Source organism: Varroa destructor, unplaced genomic scaffold (assembly GCF_002443255.2).
Source record: "Varroa destructor unplaced genomic scaffold, Vdes_3.0 BEIS01000001.1, whole genome shotgun sequence".
Lineage (NCBI taxonomy): Eukaryota > Metazoa > Arthropoda > Arachnida > Mesostigmata > Varroidae > Varroa > Varroa destructor.
Genome location: NW_019211454.1, coordinates 70,628,014 through 70,646,961, shown reverse-complemented (window position 1 = coordinate 70,646,961; position 18,948 = coordinate 70,628,014). Strand labels below are relative to the sequence as shown.

Here is an 18,948-nt window from a genome sequence, read left to right as displayed (position 1 = left end):
CAATGGGTCCGTGCTGGAAACCAGCCGTCCGATATAACGCTTAACGGCGACACCAGACGTAAAGCTCAAAATACAGAGACAAAACTGGGTTAGAAAGACGAGCTGTTTACCTTAACATAAGATTCGGTAGAATGCAAAAAAAAACTTAGTTAGCTCCTCCATTAGCTCCCACCTTTTGAAATTTAGACAACGAAAGAAAAACTATTAACGCAAAGATTTCGTTAGATATCACACTTATGGGCTTCTCGAAAATCTTGAAAACTTTAAGGTATTGAAATTTTAGATTGGGGTTTTTTCTTTTTTTTTTCTATAGTAAAGCGGACTAGTCTATATGTATATAGCCTTTGCCCCCTATGGCCCTATGGTCAGTTCCCAACCTAGTCAACCTAGGGAGCAACGTTTTATGATGTTTTAGGGTCATTAGTGTTTTGGCACATGGTAGTTTAGGTTTTTTCTATATCAAAAGAGCATATCTGTAAACAGCAAAAGAACAGTCAAATAGAAATCGTCAACGGACGGAAGAGTTGTTCAAAACTCCTACCGGGCATGCCTTCGTTATGCACCAATACTGCTTAAGAATGAATGAAAATTTGTGAAACAGTGTGTTGGCATAGGAAGCCGGCAATTATTCGATGCCCTTTAATTAAGCTCGAGTTGTTCCCTAATACCAACTATAAAATAATAACGGATCTTTGATCACTGGGTCGCCTGTCAATTTTCTGGCTTTACTGTAGCTCTCTTGTATTTAGCCCTATTGCTTTTAAACCACATATTTGCCTTTTATCTTCTGCCACCACTTCTTTAAGAACATTTTTAGTATCTGATAATTTCGCTTCATTCGCGGCAACTACTGCAGAACCACTACAGATGCTTAGTTTAGAAGGACTGTGATGTCAAGCTAAGTTCGAATGCGTCTACTGTTGTGGCAGATGGCGGAGAACCTATGAAACCCCAATCCCAGATCTGTCAATTCTGTTTTATTTCTCGCACAAGCTCACTCGCTAAATCTGTCTATTCAGCAACTTTTGACCCAGTCGCTCACCCCTCACCAGCCAAAAGCTAGATCTTTTAGAAACTTCGAAGGGAACGGAGTTTATGGTAAGAGGAAACTCAAGAAAAAGTGGGTCCAACTCGAATGAAAAGTCTATTGTGCTTTACGAAGACTGGGACGCCTTGAGCGTACGATAACGCAGAATGGGGCCATGAAGGAGAAAAACAAGGCTAAAGACGGCTCGACCATGGTTCGACGACCGAGATTCACGGATCGCATTTCGAATTTTATGAAATGGTCGAATTAACGAGCGGTTGAGCGACGGTTGTAAGATTTTTATCGGTGTTACTTTCTATTCACACCATATGTCGTCGCGGCGTAAACTACCGTTGACCAATGAGGCCGACTTTGACGACGTATGTGTTGTGTGGATGCGCCTCATGAACGGTTTCGTAGAAAATTTTTAGGCTTATTGCTTTCTAGTTACACATGAACCACGACAAGTCTTTAATTCTATGAAGATTAACCGGTATGTTTTGACTTCAATACTTTGTCCTAATAGGTTTGAATTAGCTCGAGGTGATTTTATGTCTCGAGATGTATCGGTGTTGGAAGGTGTCTGTTGCATTTCATGATGCCAGACATTCCATCTTTGTATAGCTTATGCAGAGAACATGTAGGGCTTCAAAATTTATTCGCCTGTTGCATAGTGTAGAAGACGGTTATTCGAGTTTAGATTTAAAAAAAAAGTTCACGTCCGATATTGCGCAAGTGGTTAATATACAAGGCGGAAGGCGATTCTGTCAATCTGAGGTCAGGTTTTTCTTTGCGGTGGAATCGCCGGTCTTGAAGAGTTTTTACGTTCTTCAACACGTGTTACGTTAGGTCTAGACTCCGAGGTTTTAACTTATAAATAACGCACTTACATGTGGAGCAAATGTTTACTGAATGTAAGTACTTCTGTAGCCATCTCTGTTAGGTTTATTTACGTTTCCCTCTAATATAGGTTGACAATGACATATCATGAAATCAAGCTGGGTCAAAGTTAGTGGACTAATCTCATTTGGGCAGAGCAAGTCGCCTAAAAATAAGCTGGCTTACTTTGTGGAAAGGATCAGGCGTTTAGCGACCGATTAATGTAAGTTTCCTAAGTAGGCCTGATGCAGGTCTAGGTTGATGAATGAAGCGACCTTAGTGCAAGAATAGCCACAATGCGTGTTGTGATCTGTATGAAGCTTTTCAATGCCCAACATCCTTCTAATAAATGCCTTATTATGTTTGTTCTGTGACTGTAGAGTAGAAGTATTCACGATAGAGCAGAGGTTGTACACTATTTACCTCTGCGTGAATGGAACTGTAGAAGCATAAACAACAGATAGATTTACAGTTACGGGAAATTTACAGTTTGAGACAGCGTAAGTTAACAGTTAATATTTCGACCTCGTTCCACTATTGATGAACAATAAAGTAGCGCCTTAGACACAATGAAAGCAACTTTCGACGCAAGATAACTTAATGGGAACTTCCTATCAGATAGCGTTCAGCGACAAATGTATAGTGGAAGTTGGAGTTCATCTACTATTTCGTTCGCAACAAATTTCTCCAGTCATTTCTAAAGTAGGTTCTTTTTACAAGCCTTTTTATACGAGATGACATATCGGTGGACAACTGCTAGGTTACTTGGGTATACCAATAGTTACTCACTAGTAATAATTTTGAAGTGGATAATTATCGTTCTAGAGTTCGTCAGTAACTTGTATAGTTTTCCAGAAGCTGTGAAGGGGTTGTATTTTGAAGTTCCTCTGTGCCACGTAAACATTGGGTAAGCATAGATGAATTGAAGCCGAACTAACTGCTGCACAAATCATACGACAACTAAATAATTATGATTTGAGCATTGTAATTAAATTGATGTGAAGTTCCGCACTGAAGATACTTCTTCATTAACGATGCATTTAGCGGAGCTGATCTCAACCCTTAACCAAACTAGTAATTTTTAAACCGGATAATCGAATTGTGTTAAAAAAGTACGCGGTATTTAAGAAAACGAAACACTTTTCCTAGGAACATGGCCTATTGCTCTCCGATTATCGTCTGAGTTGCTATTTAGGGCCATTTCGTTCTTGTCGCTTCTACTTTCCGTATTATATACGAGCCCATTCAGGACGCATAGAATCCATTCTATAGCTGATAATTTCCAAGTTCGCTGACAGAAGAGGTTTCTTTATAAATCGCTTACTCTTGCAGGAGGCCACTACAAATATAGGAAAATGTTCAAATATTCCTTTTAAGAATAATGAAGATTGAACCAGCATATGATATAATAATACATTAGTAAAAAGAAAAAAAAAACCATCCGTAAATTGCATCCGAAATATTGCACACAATAACGAATTTTTTTCATTAGTTCTGGATACAGACTTACTACGCGAAGGACAGGAACCTTCAGTCGGCCACAGGCACGTCGAAGGTTGGCCGAATTGGAAGCAAACTAAAGCGCTATATTAAGTAATTATCTACAAAACGTTAGGGCACAAGGGTGAATGAGATCGCCTAGTAGGGCTGTTCGTACGCACGCGGCATGAGCCACCCTGTTCTGACAGTGTTCTACACCGAGAAAAATCATAGCCCCGGTTGAATCTAAATTCAGTTACTAATTAGCGTGTCTAAGCTTCTTGTTTTTCGCCAACTAAGTTCGCTGTATAGAACTTGTCGATATCTGATATTAGCGACTCTTCGCAAATAGAGTACAAAATCGTCGAACTAGTTATCCCGAGCTAGCTTTCTGCCATATAACCTATATTTAGTAACAATTATAACATCGTGCAAAATGATTTCTATTTTCGATGTTTACGCTTCTACAAGTTGTTGAAATTATTGCAATTTGTTTTACTAGCATCCAAAAAAAATCTTCTAATAATGGATGAACTCTTACAATATATAAATTCTGTTCGCTATTTTTAATCGTGATACGTTGTAGCTATTACTATGCATATATATATGCACTTGCGACAACCATTGGGAGACCCAGCTAAAAATGGCCCGGGAAGCGTTCTCTGTGACCGCAAAAATATTACGTACTTCAAACTAAGCAAAAAACTTTTAACACCCCTTTGCTCAAAGTCTCAGCTGTGTTTCATTTATAGAGATGTTTATTGCAGCAATAGTAGATTCGTACCTTGATAGAATAGTTGATCTACAAGTAGACATTGGGCCTATATGAATGAAAATTTTGTCTTTTGTATCTCATAATGCTGTTATAAACGTGAATTCGATAGATACGTGTAACGCTCTAATTCATTCTATTTTTCCGTTTGCGCTAAGAAGCTGGGTATGTTTGCCCATTAGACCCTATGCGTCATCTCTTTTTTTCTATTGGCAATTTTTAGACATTTGTAATAACGAAGCGTTTTTGTTGACCCGACATCCTTATCGGTAGCCCAGATGTGCCACATTTCAATAATATGCGCCTACCACGGAGTCTAACGACGGAATGAAAATCTTTCACTTCCAGAATTGTTGGACTTTCGAGATTTCAATGAACAATGATCTACGCGGACGTATCCGTATGGAGTGAGAAGATCTAACGCATCTGGGCATGTAGGAACCCATTTGCCCTACATTTTTCTTGCATTGCAGGAAAAGGAATTTGGCCTTTGCAATTTATACTACCCGAGAAAAGGCGAGCCGAACGTATTGGATAGGCTATAGTCATGTTTCATGTGTGGCTTTGTATCGGCCTAATTTCCTCGTTTCACATATGAACGTTCTAGTGAAGAAACGTGAATAAGGAAAAGTAGACAAACAGCATGTATTCGAATAGTGGTGAATTCAAGGATGTAGGTTTTTTTTTTGGCTTTTATTTTGACGTCCTTAGAAATTTCAGTAGATCCAATTATATTTATTGTAGCTTAATTTAGTTTTATTCTTTTATCACTATTAGCTACACGCCCATATATAGATAAGTGTGATTTCGAACCTTTTTAAATTTGGGATTAAGACTACAGTTAAGAAACCTTTTTTATCGTGTGGTGAAAATGCGAGGAATATAATCGAGCTTTCGAGGGAGCATTCCATTATCCTTTAAGCAGATAAGTTGCCTTTCTACGACGCGCATCGCAAATCCTTTGCTCACAACGGCTATTTCTAACTCTCCTGTATGACCGTTACAAGCGCCTTAAAGTACCCTCCACGTGTGACACGTTCATTCGGCGCATGCGCCGCCTTTATGGGGTCCGCTTTTGTGAATTGAGATTAATGCCCTCTGGTGACTGCCGAACTCAGCCTGCTTGACCACTTCTTCCTCGGTCTAACTGTGCTGTTTACTTGAAACAGCGTTCTTGCCGTATCAAACATATTTACATCTCTGTCATGCACAGATTTCAACTGCTCACCAAGTTCCCTAATGAGGTGAACGTAACTTTCGGGAACATTGACGTGACATATTGATGGACTCCATTGGTATGTTTTCCCTTGTAACCTTGTTGTTTCGGCCTTACAGACACAAAAATAACGACAATGTTTCACTTACCCCTTAATTCAATCAGCCCTATCGGGCGAGTTTTCCACTCAATGAACGTGTGTGCCACGCTAACTTTTTCTTTGTGGACTACAGAGAGAGAGAGAGAGAGAGAGAGAGAGAGAGCAGTTTGCTTGTTCCAACTATATGGTTTATAACACAAGTTTTCCCTCTTCATTTGGTGCTTCTTTCCTAAATCCACCTTCAAGTCAATTGACCAATGCATATTTGTTATGTCAATCGTAACGATAATAACAACGATAAGAAAAACAAAAGCACTAGTAACAGCGCATGACGTGGCATAGTGCTGGGCCATAGTTTTGGGCTTCGAGTTTACTAAAAATGGAATATGCTTGTATCATTGTGCAATTTTCGGGTGCCACTCCCGCTGCCACTTGTTGATTCGTTGACCGGTACAGCTGAACCAGCTGTTACCATGCTGAAGCCTACCCTGTACTATCTTCCCGTTTTTGCCCCGTACCCTCTTCCCTCTCCTGATGAATTATATGATTTTAGCACCCACAAATGCTTTCGTCTTCTGTGAGTTCTTTGACGATCTTTTCATCCCTTTTCCATAACCGTTTCGAGGAATGCCCAACAGTAAAAGTGTTAAAAATCCTTAACTAATTAATTGCAGTGATACAGCTGTTTATTTATACAGCTATATCCATACACCACGATGTATACCTAGGAAAAGGCACAATAAGGGCTCCGTTGTGTAATTTAGAAGGAAAATCGGCGTTGAGAATTTTAGGTAATTTAGCCTTAAGGTTTCGACGATCAGTACCCATTAGTCGCTTCAGAATATTTTTTCCCAGACAACCTTGACTAAGAATAAACTGTGAGATTTATTTTTGTCTTAACAAGGGGTCTTGTTTCTAAAGATCTCCTTTATGATAGGCCAAATAGTTACACGTAATCCCAAAAAAATACTAGATATTTACATTGAAAAAAAAAAGATCATCTCGATTGAATCGTATTCACAGTTGGAACAAGGGAAGTCCATTATTTTCTTAAGTCAATATGGATCACTACTATAGTTATGAAATTGCCGTCTCTTATAGGTGTTAAGTGGGCTGCCCTTGACTTCCCTTTATCGTGGGACGTTAAAGGGCCAGCCCTCCTGAGTCTGCCTGAGTAATAGTACTTATGTACACGTAAACGTTCGCTCTGCACCATGATAGGGGCCGACTTAGCGTCTCCGTTACACGGTCCTTCCGTCTACGCGTTGCTGTATGGATACTGGTAGTATGTTGACCTACACTGAAAAGGTTGTAAGCACGGTCGCTTAATATTTATATTTTCATATCAAAGCAAAATAGGCGTATAGGACCTATTTCCGCGAGGGATTTATGAGTTTATTCGTAATGCTTAGTTTATCGTTAGAGTCTATTACGCGTTATGCGCGCCGCTAAACAACTTTAACTTGTACTTAGTATATCATGTATCATGTGAATCACAAGGATATATGTATAGATATGTTCCGACCCTTTAAGATAGTGCAGATTATATCGCAGGCAACTGGCTGAACAGATTTCAATATGTTAACAACAAGTCTACGATATTTATTTAAGATTGCTTCCAAGTTGTTTTAATAAGATGTCGCTAGCTTTACGATCAGTTACTATAATGATCTTGTCGTTACAATCGTAAAAAGTATCGCCCTAGTACGAGTAAATGGCTAGCGATACGAATCCATTGTTTCATATGCTAAGTGTAAGCACATCGAGCAAGACATCAATGGGTTTACGTAGGATGTTTGTCTACAACAAGCTTTTGAGCGTCAGAACTCAGTAACGTTACTACTAACTACGGACCTTTCGTTGATTTCCTTTAACTTAAGCCGGAGGCTGGCGGCCAGCCATTGCAATGCCCAACACCCCTTCGAATACCCCTTCGTTGTCGATGCCCGTTATCGCTGTTTTTCCATTTCTAATTTCCGACGTCTGGCCACTGGGTTGAACAACAGGTTTTGTTCGAAAGAAATCTCTATGAGCCTTGCTTAGTTAACAGCCGATCGGCTTTAGAGACTATGATCGATCGAAGGTCAAAGCTGCAAGGGGTACGTACAGCCACGCTATACAACAAAAAATTTAGATCAATCTACTTGGAAGTAAAGACAAGTCTTGGGTGAATTATCGTATAAGCTAAACAGACAATTTTTTGGCCTCTTCTTGTATCTCTACACTATATACCGATAAAGAAAACAGCACAAGGTGGAAATAACGGTACCTCGATATTGGCCGTAAGCTACTAGTATGGTATTAGTTGACCATGCGTATTTGCATGGTGAACTAATCGGATCACATGAGTTTTCATTGCTGATTTCCTTACATATATATATAGAGACATGTATCCGAGTGTATACAACCTACTGGGCCAGAAGACTAGATATATATGCACTGTAACGTGCCGGCTCTAATTTCGCCGTTTATGGCTCTGTCGAGCTTTACGCTTAAATAGCAAAAATACGTCATTGTATCAAGTGTCTAAGTCAGCTCATTGCAACTGGCCAACGCTATCGAGGGCTTATTTCATTAGTGTCTTGCTTCAGGAGCTACTTGTTCGATCACTGATCCCTATTACTGCCTCCGCATTGAGTCAGATCGACGATCTAAGTTATTGTTGTAGATGACGCGGTTTAACTGAATTTCCCTAAGAGACTCCAGCTAGTTTCCTGAGTGACCGATGATGTCTTCCTTGGGCACCACGGATGCCATCGAACTAAGTGCCTTTGCATGTTGCGAGTCTGGGTGCTTGTGCTCTATGCAGTCCACGTCCACCTAGTCGTGGTGATTGATGGCTGCTTTTACTGGCTTTCGATTGTTCAATTGAGAACAACGGTTGGATTTGCCCTGTACTCTGAAATGGCACAATCTGCCCTTCAGAAGAATAAACCAGTCAACCTTGCAAACATTCCTTGAATACACTTATCGCGAATGATTAGAGAAAATCACCATTTTATGTGCCAATATCGTGCTGCGAGAGTGACTTTCCGACAAAGGCTCCCGGTAACGAGTGATATCGCTTCCTAGCTGAACGGTGCTGACACAGTGCAGCACTAAAGGTCTGATTGGCATTAACGCGATAACCAGAAATTGTTTTTACTGTAAAACTAGTAAACCATATTTGGTATTCGCAGCACGTTCTTATTAAACCTTTTTAAAGTGTGTGCTCGTTTTGAAGGGTACTCGCATATGATACAACGCTGAACGCTTCGTGTTCGGCAGACAGTTCCCTTTTTCGCCGCGAGCGAACATCATAAAAAGATCAATTTCTTAGCAACGCTGCTTTGGAAGCTTTCTCTCGAAGGTTTCCTCAGAGGCTTTGACGAGACTGAAGACCTATTCGGGCAACCTGAATTGTTCCTCTCAAAGCTTTTCTTTGTACCTCTGTCTCATTTGGTCCGCTACCATTTCGCGTTCGATCGAGTGACTGCTTCATTCCCCCAAAAGGTGATGCTGACGCAATGCTTGTTTGAATACAGGAGTTCTCGCATGAAGGCTACTTTCTTGTCTCTTCATGAGAAGCCTTTGGGGTCTTACTTGCCAGTTAGTTATCGTCTTTGTAGAAAAAGCGTGTTGCACTAGCGTATTGAAAATTAATGTAGGACGCTAGTGAAATAGCTAGCAAATACACACCCGGTATACAGTTTTGTCGCCGCCCAACTACGGCTTGTTTGAGTCAAAGTCCGACGCAGGCAGAGGTGCCCAAGCGTATGATTCCCTGTAAAAAAAAGCTTCTGTCACCGCCTCGAACGTTATTTCTGTATGATTAAATCAATCGAGGAAGTCAACGTGCGCTCGTAGGACAGGGTACATTGGCATTGGACGTGTACGGGATGTGTTTTACGCCAACTATTGGTGCTTGTTTGATACTGACGCTGACTGTTGGTTCATTGTCAAGTGTATTTCAGACGCGGCGTCGTGAGAAATTTGTCCGAATGGGGTGAGCTCATATCATTGATAGTTGAAAATGATTGCAATGACGCAGTTAATACGCAAGGTTGTGGATGAATTAGATTTTCACGCTCTTGAATCGTACCAATTTTGGTGGTATCTACCGTTCAAACCCATTATTAAGTATTAAACTAACTTGTAAAGTGTACTTTGAAACGTACACACGACTCTTTCACCATAAGTCGCTAGCGTACGTTTTGTAGCAAAAAATACTTTTGCATCATAAATTAATACATAACAGCGGCGAAGTTCTCGATTGTTTTTTCTAGGCCACATTGTTGCTGAGATTTACTGATTATTATTCAGCGTAGCTATGGTATACGAAGTGTAAACGATTGAATAAATTGTAATGTCAAAGAGTCGAAGCGGAAAGCTGCATTTTAAGTAGTTCTACAGCAGATGAATGGGCTTAGGAGTTTAGAAAAGCTTTTTTTTTTTGATCAGAATCATGCTTCAACCCTGAACCGCTGCCGACCAAAAGTAATTTATCTTGACACAAAGGTTACAACGAAGGAGCGTATAGATGGTTTCGGTAAGGAACCTTGTTCCAAGTGCAAGTCGAAGTCAAGCCTAAAACGATCATAGATTTCTTGTCTATACATCAATGGGTCATTCAGGATGAAATTGATTTGGTCGCTTTGGAAATGGTAACTATCTGACAATTTGGTAGCAACGCTAGTTTATAGGTCTTAAAGTGGATAGAATCTATGGTTATAGCATTTGGCCGCGAGTAAACTGTTTCCGATTTTTGACAACTCTTACCCGAACAGCATCGGTCGGATAATGTACTGTTTGCTTTTTTTTTTGTTAATGTTGTCGTTCATAAAGACTTGAATTCCCGTCCTTTCAATATGCTGCTCTATACGCGTTTTTACGCTAGACAAATGGCAGGCTTCTCCATTAGAGGAATTTTCGTCGAAGCTAAGCAGATCACAATTTAAAGAAATAGGGTTAGGACCGGATGATGTAATTTGACAAAACATATCAGCTATAATCCTATAGTATATATATGTATCTATATATATATATATGTATATATATATATATATATATATACATATATAGTTGGTGTGCAGAATTATTGGTAAGCCTAAAGAGATATTCTGTGCTTGACGAATCTTATTTATTTCGACGCAGAGCCTGTCCTATGCATTGTTTGCAAGAAAAAGCCGTTTCATTTTTTCTAGAAATTTATCGTATGTTAAGGTACGCCGCTCCGATAGTGACTTTGGGCTCCAAAAAGATTGGGGGTTTAACGGTTTCTTTTTTATGTAAACGGTTTCAATTAATACACCAAAAAGGTCGTCCAGCATTTCGGCCGCATCCAAAGTTTGATGAGGATTTTCGTGCAAAAGCGTCGTGTTGATTAGGTCTTGTCACTAACCGTCCAGGTCATGGCCAATCGTGAAGCCTGAAGTTGGTAGAAGCGACACCCAGTCACGTTTGAATGTTGCTATACATTTGGCAATCGTCGCTAGTCTGCAGACTATTTTATCTAAAATAAAAAACATTTCCGATATATATATATATATATATATATATATATATATAATACTAAAAAAATAAACAAAAAAGTAGGCATCTATTGAAAAACTTCCTAAACGCGGAGACATTGCAAAAATATCCGAAAAAGCCCGAATGTCATGAAAAGCACACAATGTTGGATTGAATATAGTCACTACTTGTAAAAGTTTAAACTTTTATAAGTAGTGGCTTCTATTACGGAATGTATGTGTATCATTTTTTTATTATATATGTGTATATATGGGCCTTCCGTAGAATGCAAAGATACATGCCGGCCTTAAATCCCCGCAAAATCCTTGAAAGGATATAAGTCACAGAAGCAAGAAAAAAAATATTACCTGGTTTCGTTTCCTAATCCTAATATATTGACTACTCTTTCCTCTGATGGTCGCAGGAAAATAGGCATTTATGTTTGTCTTTCGTCCAATTCATGTTCCGAAGTTGCGGCTTGCTGTTTGCAGAAAAAGTATAGCAGGAGATGAAGATTTTTTTCCTTTTTCAGATCCTCCGTATTTTGATTGATGTTAGGCATTCGATGAGTTCTCGTCCCGCAAAGAAACTCACGGCCAACACGCAATGCTTTTGTGAATTCCAAGTTACATATTCTAACATGTTACAAGTTACATATCATGACTGTATACCGACGTCAATATTGTGTCTATTTTTTTGCAGTATACATACGGTGTTATGAGGTCCAAGATGCCTCGCGGAGGAAAATTCGTAATAATTTACATTCTACATTGCTCCTACACATTGTTAAATAAGACTAGTGAAATATTTAACTCTCTGTGTAGAATGAAAGAGCAATTGGCAGTGTGTACGCCGAACAAGAAGCAAAAATAATGGCGAAGTTATACTTTAAATTTAGTTTTTTTTTTTTGCTTTATCCGACCCCAGCACTATTCAGATACATATATACATTTATTATTATGGGATTATTAATTGTTCATTAATAACCATATCTGGATAGCCATATTTCGTGTTAATTATACGATAACTGTATTGTTCTGTTTACCGGAAGCCTATTGCAATCGCTTATAGAACCAATGTTGTTGGAGAATCTAGTTCAAAGTGCCTGTTTTCAGCCTTGGCCAATGCCTCTAGACTTTTGTCTTCCTTAGACAATCATATGTTTCGCATTGAAACCATCATAATAAACGGTCATCTCAAGTTCTTGCGGTTTCCGTCAGTATCGTTTGTTCGAAACGTATTTCTTGATTTTTTTTTTATATATTAATATTGTTTGTTCTACAGTAATATTGTACGGCAGATTAAAATTTTGTATTTCATGTGCGAACTTGTAGATTCAGAGCATACAATTTTACGGAAATTCATAATTACTGAGCAGAGTCACTACCTCACTTAAATTTCCTTAAGCATTTTGATTCTTTTTATATTTAGTTTCAAGTATCTCATTTGTTAGCCTTTGTCACTCTACCTGTAGGACTTACGTTCTATCTAAGCATTGTACCAACAGGGACACAACTATTAACAAAGATTTTAATAACATTTACTGATTGACATGTATATATCAGATAGAATCGGGCCCAGAAGGGCGCTCTAAGGCTCCGTCTTGTACTTCCCACAGTGGACTTCTGTTATTAATAATCATCTTTTTTCGAATTTGTGAAACAAGATTCAATATAGTGACCCTGTGCGCCCTATCGCTAAGTCCAAACGCATTAAACGTGTCCACTAATGTTCGTGTTTTGACGTTGTCGAATGCCCTCCTTGAAATCAAGAGATGCCACTGCCGATTTCTTCGTGGTGTTAGTTACTTTAGCAAGAAATCTATTAACCCTAATCATTGTCTCTTCTGTGCATTCCCTTGCTTCAAAGCGTGTCTTTTACACGGAGTATAGTCTTTTTTTTATAAATTCGTGCAATTACATATTTAGTACATTTTTGATGAAGCTAGGATACTTATATTAGCCCCTAGTGTTGTATTTCCTTCCTGTAAGCTAATGGCACCATCAGCATTGTCTTAAGCTGTCAGAATATATTTTTGGGCAGACAAGTCACACTTATCTAGCCCTTTGCTCATAGACTGAATTATAATTTGTAGAGTGGTTATCTTTGTTTATAGTTAGATGGCGTATGCACTTGTTCAAGGAGATATAAATACATTTAAAAACGTAGCAACAAAAAACAGAGCAAGAAATGGTACACGGTTTACTAGGAAAACCTCACGGGAGAGACATGGATTAAGTAGGAAAGCGACGGCCACTGTAGCCTTACGAGCTAATCGAGCAAGCTGCCCACAAGCTGTTTTTAAGCAACCCGGGTCACAGCACAAAAAAACTACAGCGTTCCTTTCACGTTTCGAGAAAGAAACGAAATAATAATGAAAATAGTTCCTAAAAGTAAAGCACCCTAACCGAGCAGAGCACCTGGCTAGCTCGCAAAGACCTTTTTCAGGAAAAGCCAAAATTCTCTGACATAAGGTAAACACACTGCATGAGCAAACGTACGCCGTAGCCTGCAAAAAATTATTTTGGTTCTTGTAAAGAGATCCGAAACACTTTATTTAGACGACAGAGCACACAAGTTAATCTGTCTTCCGGACATGGTTAGGAAGTTTTTGGAGCCATTATATAAGGGACTAACGACAGAATTGGAGAAGAGAGAAGCGCTGTTGGATCGTCAACGCATATTCCGTTGGAGCTAATTCACTGGAACGTCCATCAGCAGAAGCTCACAAGAAGCCGGAAAAAGAAAGACAAACTAGGGGTCAACGAAATGCTGTGTGGTTATCTTACTGGATATTGGAAACGTCTTCAATTTTAGGATGCAACAGACGTAATAAGAAAGAAGCCTCTCCATGTTGTTAAAGGCTAATCACTTCTTATTTTAGCAGCAGGGTCGTCACTCATGGGACAAAGAATTTTGCCATAACCGCCCAAAGTATCCCAGGGATCGATACTGCCATAGGACATAATCTATAGAAACGTCCTGGAGGTTTTTGAACTGAAGAGAATACAAACAATAACATCGAAAAATAATATAATCTCAGAAAAGAGTGAAACAAGGGTGCTGATGGGAAACAAAATTCGCAGACCCATCTATTCCCCACTAAACTGAACATGTCCGATTTATGGTAGATCGAGCCCTTACAAAAAGCCCCCCATAGTAAGTGGTTGAGAAAATGAAGGAAATACCCAACGGGCTAGCAGAAAAACCCACTGTAAGCCTAGTTAAGCCACAGAAAGAAGAAGCAGATTTTAACGACAGCAACCAAATCCATGGTAATGTATGCGGCGCCCACGTGGGGCTCTATCGCGATAAGAAAAGAAGTGAGACTAGACGAATTTCTAAAAGTGCAGGGCATCGTGGTAACAAAAGTGACGAGAACTCAAAAAACATGGAAAATATATACAGGAACGAATCACTCTGCCGGTGTATTGCCACTTCTTGCCTGGTCCCTAACCTCATTAAGTGTTTCAACAGGAATCATGGCGCCGCCGTCTTCTATCTGACGCGAGTTATGACTCGGCTTGGAAATATTCATAAATACTTGCACACGATAAAGAAAACGGAGAGCGCTATATATGTGACACGTAATCGACGATATGAAGTTCGCCGATCATCTTCCATAGCCCAGCAGTCTAGGTTACCCATGATGGCGTTCGGGGCAAAGGCGCAGCCTATACGACCAAAGCTAGTAGCATGTATGGGCGTTCTGCTGTAACAGTTATTTCTAAAGACCTATGAATGAGAAAAGCTCAGCTTGCTACAGAAAATAATATAAGGACTTACTCAGACGGCAACAGGAATTTCGGTACGGGATTACAGCTAACAGGCAAAGATGGCCTCTCTTCTTGCATGAGTACCGCCCTTGGTCCAGCGGGGCTAAAACAAGTAAGTGATTTACTCGAAAGCTCTTCAAAGGCTAATTTACATCGAATAAGCAACGGAAAATAAAACAAGAAGAAGAAGAAGGTCACACTAAACATATATAGGAAAGCTAGATCAAGCGCCTAGTAGGACAAAATATAAATTCTGCTTCGAATGTGTAGCATTCCCCGATACCTTCAGCTGACTGTACCTTGGGCCTCGTTAAAAGGAAACAAATCGGATAAATCACCCTAACTAATAGGAGGGTACGGGTGAGTCACGATCCCTGTCGCGCATGTGAGGCAAGAGAGTTTATCAAGGAAAGGGGCTTTACTAAGGGGAAGACTGTGTGTCGAAGAGACATATATATTGCAGTGGACGCAACGCTACACCTTTTTACCTCATAGACGTGTCCTATTTGAGGGAGTGAATGGCATCTTGTCCCGGAGATTAACAGCCGACATACAAAGTAATTATTATTGTGAGTGTCTCATTAGGTCGGTGATACAATAGGCTTCGAAACGATAGAACGAGACTGTAAGTAGAATCGCGTGTCAATGCAGAAAAAAAAAGCAGCTATTTCTTGTTTAACTTTAAAAGAAAAGCAACGTCAAAATCTTTAGCAAAAAATTTGCGGCGCGTTCATGGGCTTTACCTCTCTTCATGCTTATTTCAATCTTTCAGTGTAGTCAGAACTTACGAGAAAGGGTGTATTGAAGGTTTCTCAGGGGGCCAAGTAAATACAACAATACGTCGTTATTGTGAAATCGTATGACTAGATTAGTGAGGTGGCAGCGAACTTTATTCGTTGCAAAGTGAATCCTTGTACAAGTTTCGTATGTTTGGACAAGTAAGTTGATGTTTTCATTAAAACCTAAAACCACAGAAGTGCTGTGCTTTGGAACTGCATGAAATTCATTGCATTAAGTTATCTACTGTCCAAAATTGACCAGCCGAACGAAGGATAGCGATATGGGCGGATCTGACCTTTGACAAGTTCTACTTTAATGTGATTAGTTCTGTTGCACAAGAATAAATCAACCGATGGATACATAGATACAACTATATCTTCAGTCAGCTAATGGCTGCAGATGAGAATTCCCAACGTTGTTTTTCATGGCTCAACAATGTCCTGCAAACAAACTAATTAACTTCTTTTCGTATGTATGCAGGAAGTTTTTACTTCGAGAGGATCATTCCTTTGTTGTTTATATTTTATAAACAATCGGGAGTATAACGATTTAGATTTAGCAATTTTGATCTAGGCGATGAGTAAATTGAAAGGTATCGGAACTTGTATACACCTACTTTTATATGTATAGTACATTTTATAGGTAAATTTAATTCACTCTGAAGCATACAATAGAAAGCATTTCTGAGACTAGAGGACGCGTTTGCACTTTATTTAGCTAACAAACTGTGTGCAGATGTACGAAATGAACCAGCATGACTTGTTGATATCACGCAAAGCTACGATTAACTCACAATTTCATCTCGCAACTCGTGTTTAGTTTAGGTCTTAATACGTAAAAATATGACAAACCGAAAAGGATTAGGATGAGGCGAGCAATGATGTAGAAGGAGAAACGTTGTGAAGGGTGTTGCGTAAAAAGAACAATGTACACCAGGCAAAGGCATTATAAAACAATATGCTACGACCTACATGTGGTGCCGTTTTTGCGTACGGTCGATTTCCACTTGGCAATCTAATAGACGCAGTTGCTCGTACGCAATGAATAGGTCTGCCACCAAATCTTGTCTTATGCCGACCTGCTTAAGCCATACTTGTGCTTATTTTCTGGCAATTAGATAGCGTAGTAAGGGGCCAAGGATCCTCTTAAACGTCTTTATAAATAATGTAATACTAGAATGATCTAACTTCCAGTTTATTTCACTAATCTGTGGAAAACGTTCAATGTGGCCTCTTCCATCTATATCAGCTAAAATTATAATCGAATTATAATAAGAACCGACACAGACTACCTATGTTAAGCAATCCAGTGCATATATCATAGACAGCCAATAGGGATATGACGATAGGAACTTTTACCTATATTTACGTTACCTAAATATTTATTGATATAATAATAATAATAATAATGATATAATTCAACCGAAAATTTCTTTTTGGCCCCCCATTTTAAGTATAATTAAATTCCAGCTACGTAACTCTATTCCATCCTTGCAAATGATTCTACAAGACTTACTTCAGCTGTCAGACAGATTTGCGACGCGAGCCACAATGAAGTTTTTGAGAATACTCACTAATGGTATTTGGAGTCAACATTTTCTTCAATCAAGCACTTTCTATCTTGGCAAGTATTTTTAGATTAAAAAAAAAAAAAAAAAACTAACTTATTATTTCAATCTTGTCTACATATTTTCGATCTGTCTTATTTATCCTGAAGGCGCATGCTGCCAGTTCTAATTCCTCTTGTCCCATGCTTCTTTTCTACTTCAGTTTAAGGCTGATGCAATGATGGTATATAGTAAGCTATTTAATGGATGGCTAAGTAACCCTGCCCGAAATGGTCCGTTCGCCTAAGACGGCGGTAGTGTCCCGTTTGTTGAAACTGCACTATAGCTCTTGTAGTGGAACCAACTCTTTTTTAGTATTCCCCAAGCTCCATAGAACGTTATTTTTTTCATATCACAGCTACATGCACATCCTCTACCAGAAGGAAACCTAGATTCGTATCCTACGATTGTTTTTTTTTTTTCGTATTAGGTAACTTTAGTTCAAGTCGATGAGTGCATATTGTACATAGCGCACACCGATCAAGTCTGGAACGTCTAAAATGGGCTACAGAACCTTTGAACACAACGTCAGTTACGTCTATGGATGTAGGTGAAAGGAAAAAGTGCGAAACTCGTTTCAGACCCCGTTTAGATGACACCAGGGACGTCTGTCATTTATGTACCCCATTTCTATACTACAGTGTATATGTAAGGGGTATTTATGTGAATTACATTCACAGCATTCCTTGTGCAGTAGATCAGCGGATTAGCGGTAGGCTACCGGACCCTCATTTGATCCATATTTGTATTAACTCAAAAATAAGGTACTTGTAATACTCAGAATGTATATCTGATAAAGTAATTGATTTCCCGATTGAAATACGTCTCCACCATTTTGAGTGTAATACATAGAGATATATTGACATCAGTTCAAGTAATGATGAATTCATCTTACGATATCATCTTAAAGGTGTCAAACAGGTAGCAAGACGCAATTTCGTAGTATATATAGCCATGCCGGATCATAAAGCATTGCGTCAAGGTTGTACTGTCTTGAGGTCTAGTATTCGATGAAGGCCTATAGAGTACATGCTTACAGCGGTCCCCTTTAGATAAATAAATTTTTATTACTTAACCCGTGCATGTAAGTACATTATACTTTTATTTGGATTTATCCTAGGTTTTTGGAAGTTCCCTTCGCGGTCAGTGTGAAATAACTACCGAATTCCTGTACTGCTATTTTTTATATATACATAAAACGTGTCAAATTTTTTGTCAAAATTACCCATTTTGTAAAACGCATTTTTCTTCGACTTGTGTCGTGTTCATATTTTGAGACAAACGTAAGATTTTACTTAAGAACCTATCGAAATTTGAAAGAAAAACACCTGTTGCGTGAAATAGAGCTTATTATTTCAATTATTTGCTAATTTGCGCAGTGTTTGGATAGTTTAACGTATATATTGCTTATAGCGATATGTATAAAACAAGCTGTATAATCATACATAGAACGGTACACTACAGGCAGCTTAGCATTTATAAATAACGTGTACTTTAGGGAGAAGCTGGCTTTTTAATGATAATTAATAATTGTGAATTTTTTTGAAATAGCATTTGTTAAAACCTCAAACAAAACACGAACAAAAAAAAAACCCTTTAATTTCCTATTACATATAAAATTATTACTTTTTTCTGTTACATTGTCTTTGCTTCGACATGACAATTACTATGTTTATCTGTTCGAGCTCTGACCGAATTGTTCCATACATCCTACACATAACCATTACCTATATTTTATTAGTTAAATCTAGAAAAGCCTCCAAACAAACACTTATCTATGCTCTTTTGTCTATTTTATAAGTATAAAAAACGCTTCAACTGCA

At 38.9% G+C, this 18,948-nt stretch overlaps 1 protein-coding gene across 2 annotated transcripts in view; it reads left to right on the top strand.

Moving 5' to 3' along the window:
- The first annotated feature begins 15,231 nt into the window (after window positions 1-15,231).
- The window catches only part of LOC111248418 (calcitonin gene-related peptide type 1 receptor-like), a 146,427-nt gene continuing 142,710 nt past the window's right edge, over window positions 15,232-18,948 (top strand). Inside the window, exon 1 of one of the 2 annotated variants that reach the window (XM_086978057.1) lies at window positions 15,232-15,364. The gene's annotated coding sequence lies outside the window, so the exon portion shown is untranslated. The remainder of the gene's footprint in view (window positions 15,365-18,948) is intronic. The other variant, XM_086978068.1, reaches the window with a different exon arrangement.